At 29.6% G+C, this 4,273-nt stretch overlaps 1 pseudogene; it reads right to left on the minus strand.

Moving 5' to 3' along the window:
- Positions 1-337: 337 nt before the first annotated feature.
- On the minus strand, positions 338-1,878 carry LOC130452466 (uncharacterized; annotated as a pseudogene).
- Positions 1,879-4,273: the final 2,395 nt, after the last annotated feature.

Here is a 4,273-nt window from a genome sequence, read left to right on the forward strand (position 1 = left end):
CACTAATCTCTTCATCAAAGATTCCATGTTTTGTATTTATGTTTTGGGATGATTTACTCCTTCGTAGATAATTATGCAAATAAATGCATGCCATAACAACTTTTGTTGCTTTATGTGGTTCCAGTAGCATAGGTTTTCTCAATACCCTAAATACAATAGAAAGAATGCCGAACGCATTTTCGACTAGTCTTCTGGCTCTCGACAATCTATAATTATAAATACGTCCAATAGAATCTTTCTGATGTTAACCTAGATAAGGTTTTAAAATATGTTCTTCCAACGGGAACGCATCGTCAACTAGAAAAACGTACGGTAATGGTTTATATTTGGTAAAGCTTTATTGGGAGGTAAATGCAATTTGTCTTCTTGCAGTTTCTTGTAAATATATTCTTCCCTGACATCCAACATCAGCGAAAGTATAACAATAGTCTGCGTCGACAACAGCCATTAAGACGATACTAAATGTGGACTTACAGTTGAAGATTTCACTTCCTGTATTTATTGGAGATTGAAGCACTACGTGTTTGCCATCTTTTGATCCGATGCAATTCGGGAAATTCCATAATTCATCAAATTCTTTTGCAATGTCTAACCACTCCTGTTCTCCTAGGGGCAACTGAAACTAATATTACTAAATGCATTAAAGTTTAATTTGATCAAAATTTCTAATGAGAATAAATGAATCGCTAATTATTAAGAGAATGAATTTGGTTTTATTTACTTTTTCAGAGTTAGAACGAATCCGAACAAATGACACAAAACGAAGATTTTGAGTAAGCAGGGATTTGTATGAAAGGAACATCAATGAAAGTAATGATGATAAGAAACCATCCCAAAGCGCAAAGAATTTGTTTCTTTCAAAAAAATTCCAAAACTTAATGAAGATCCTAGAGTAGCTGACGCTTACGCTTAGTTATAACTGATCTAAAATCGAATATTGCTTCTCAAAAAAATGATGGCTGTACCGCTTATGCACAACATATTGCTTTCAAACTTAGATCTTGTAATTCTTACACCTGGGCTGTTGTTGAGCATCATATCAATAATATAATCTTCAATGCGGACGTATGCACAAACCAACAATTCTAATACTCAGCTTCCAACAAAAACAATTAGCTCGGAATACTATTCCAGCCCTGCTTCATCCCCTACCATATCATCGGCTTCCTCATCTATACAATACTTCCAATTTCAACATTCCAACAACCTACAGCACAGAATACTATTCCAGTCCCAGCCCTGCTTCAGTCCTTGCTTGATCCCCAATGCTGCCGCATCCCTTCCTATTTCGCTTACCGGAGAACCAAATGGCAAGATATCAACTGATTTAACTACAGATAATACGCAAAATAATCTTGTAGCATATTTCACTGGTTATAAACATTAATTTATTTACAATAAAATGTATTAATTAGTTTCAAGTTTTGTTCCGTTAATAAAGTTAATTTTGCAGAAAATACTTAAGTACCTATTTACCTTTACATGTTCATGCATAACTTCAATGGTGGCTTTACAAACTTCTCGTATTATTTTTGATATAACTTGTATAGATATTTTAAAAACATACATGAGAGAGCAATATGAGTCGCCCGTTGCAAGAAATCTTGAGGTTACAGCAAGTCTTTCTGCCGCAGGAGTAGCTCACTTGTAGTTTGTATAATTTTTCATTATTTTTGATTCCACCAGTTCTAGCAAAGTTTTGAAATCTTCAGGGGACATTCGGCAAAAATTCTGGAACATTCCGTAATCCTGTTCTACTGTTAAATCTCGCAATAGACTACTGGCACTATAAATTTGACAGTTTTTAAATATATAATTTTCTTTTTCATTAAATTCAAAAGCAGCACTAGCTAACAATGAGTTTTCATAGTCAGCCATATTTACCGCGCTCGCACAAAGTAGGTGGATCAACTCCGAACTTGAACATATTCGCTTTGGTGTGGACGAGATATCAATATGTCAAGCAAACGCTCGTGCTCGCTTTTTTGGTGGATTCGCACCTTAATACTTCATAATTCGTTAGCAAAATTCTACTCTCCAGTAACTCGATCAATCACAAATTTAAAATCGTGATTACAGATTACTATAATAGTCTACAAATATTTCCTGTAACATATATAAAGTATTTACATATTTGCAATATATGTATTTTATTCCGAAGAACTAGTGATTGAATTGTTTAAATTAATCATGAGAGGTTCTACAGTTTGATCAATAATATTGTCTAATTCCCACATTTTTTCTTCCGCTTTGATAACTTGCTGAATGCATTTTTGCCAGTTTTCAGCAGAATTATAAATTTCGGGTTTCGAAATTTATTTTTAAAAAACTTTATTTTTAAATATTTATATGAATACAATTAATCTCAAGATCGAACTAATTATAAACATTAAATATCATCGAATTGTTTACAAACATCTTATTTATAGTAAAATAGTACTGATACATGTTTACGTTATTTGATACAAAAATAGAATAAATGCTGATACATGTTTATGATATTTGATACAATGGTATTGTTTTAAAAATGTCCTTCAGAAATTCTTCGTATGTAACTGCAGAGTTAAATAAATTTATAAATCGATGTGAGAACCTTATAGAGACGTATTCAGTTTATAATGATCAAGATATTAATAATCACGTATTAGAATGCATTCAAGAAAAATTAATAGATAAAGCCGAGTTAATGGTGGGAAATAGAATTGAGTTGAATACATGGTTTAAATTAAAAGAAGCCTTGATTCAATGTTTTGCAGATAGGCGCGATTTGGATTGTATTTTACAAGAATTAACGAGAACACGACCATTTAAAAATGAAAATTTGATAGCTTTTGGTAACAGATTGCAATTATTAAAAAGTCAGACTATACAAATTATAAGTAATAATTTAAACTTAGGAGAAATCGATAAAAGATGTCAAATTAATCACTGTGAGAAAACGGCTTTAAACACCTTTATTGCGGGATGTTCAGGCGTTATACGTAACAATATGTACTTAAAAAAGCCTAATTCTCTAGAAGACGCTATGGCTTATGAAGACGAATTTGAAAATTTCGAAAAACTTTATGGTCAATTTTACGAACCTAAAGTTAAATATAATAATAATAATACTAATGTTCAAATGAATCCATCAAGAAATAATAGAAACAATCAACATAACAATTATAATTCTTTCTACCGACAACCTAATAATAACAATTATAATAGATATAATAATTATGATAGAAATAATAATAACTATTATAATGAAAGATATTATAATAATAATAACAATAATTACAACAATAATAATTTCCCTAGTCAACCAATAAACGTAAATCCAATACCGCAAAGAAGACAAAACTACCCAACGAATGCGCAAGTATTTGGTCCTAGGAAAAATGTTTTCCGCCCGAACCAAATACCTGTAAATCGTTTACCTAGACCTGAACCGATGTCAACGACATCAAGAAATTTTTCTGACAGACCAAGTAGACGTATAAATAATAATAATAATTATAATACAAATAATAACAAATATTTCAAATCACGAAATGAACCGAATTTTATTTATGAAGAAATATATAATTATAATTACAAAAACAAAGAAGAAGAAGAAGAAATAATTGATTTTCACCATTTGTTTGAATATGACGAAGATAATGATCGAATCGTAAATTTTCGGAAAAAGCCTCGGAAAAAGAATCAAACATAGAAGAAATAAATTTTACTCCTAATGATGCTTTAACATATTTTGAAAATTTCATAGAATCTAACGAATCAAAACCCAGTGAACAAGTAATTGAAATAAATTTCACATCTAATAATTCATCACCAGAAATTCAAAAATTAATAAAAATCAAAGAATCAGAATTAAATCATTGTAAAGAAATAAATGAACAAGTAGAACTAGATCTTAGTAAATTATTTGATAAAGAAGAAAAAGATAAATTAAATGTAACAGACAAGAATTCAGAAGAAAATATTATAATGGTAGAACAAATGAATAATGATACAAAAGGAGAATTAGAATTATTTGATAATGTGGAATTAAACAATATAGGATTAGATAAAATAAAAATGAATGAAATAAATAATAATATGACAATGGACGAAAAAGATATAAATGATGTTATGAAAATAGATAATGATATATTAGAAAAAGAATGTTATGTTATAAAACCTGAATTAAATACAAATATATTGAATATACAAAATCAAAGTAATATCATTGATAAAAGAGAAATAAATAATGAATATGACGAAGTTGAGATTAGTTATGGAACAATTAACA

This window comes from Diorhabda sublineata, chromosome 1, assembly GCF_026230105.1.
Source record: "Diorhabda sublineata isolate icDioSubl1.1 chromosome 1, icDioSubl1.1, whole genome shotgun sequence".
Classification (NCBI taxonomy): domain Eukaryota; kingdom Metazoa; phylum Arthropoda; class Insecta; order Coleoptera; family Chrysomelidae; genus Diorhabda; species Diorhabda sublineata.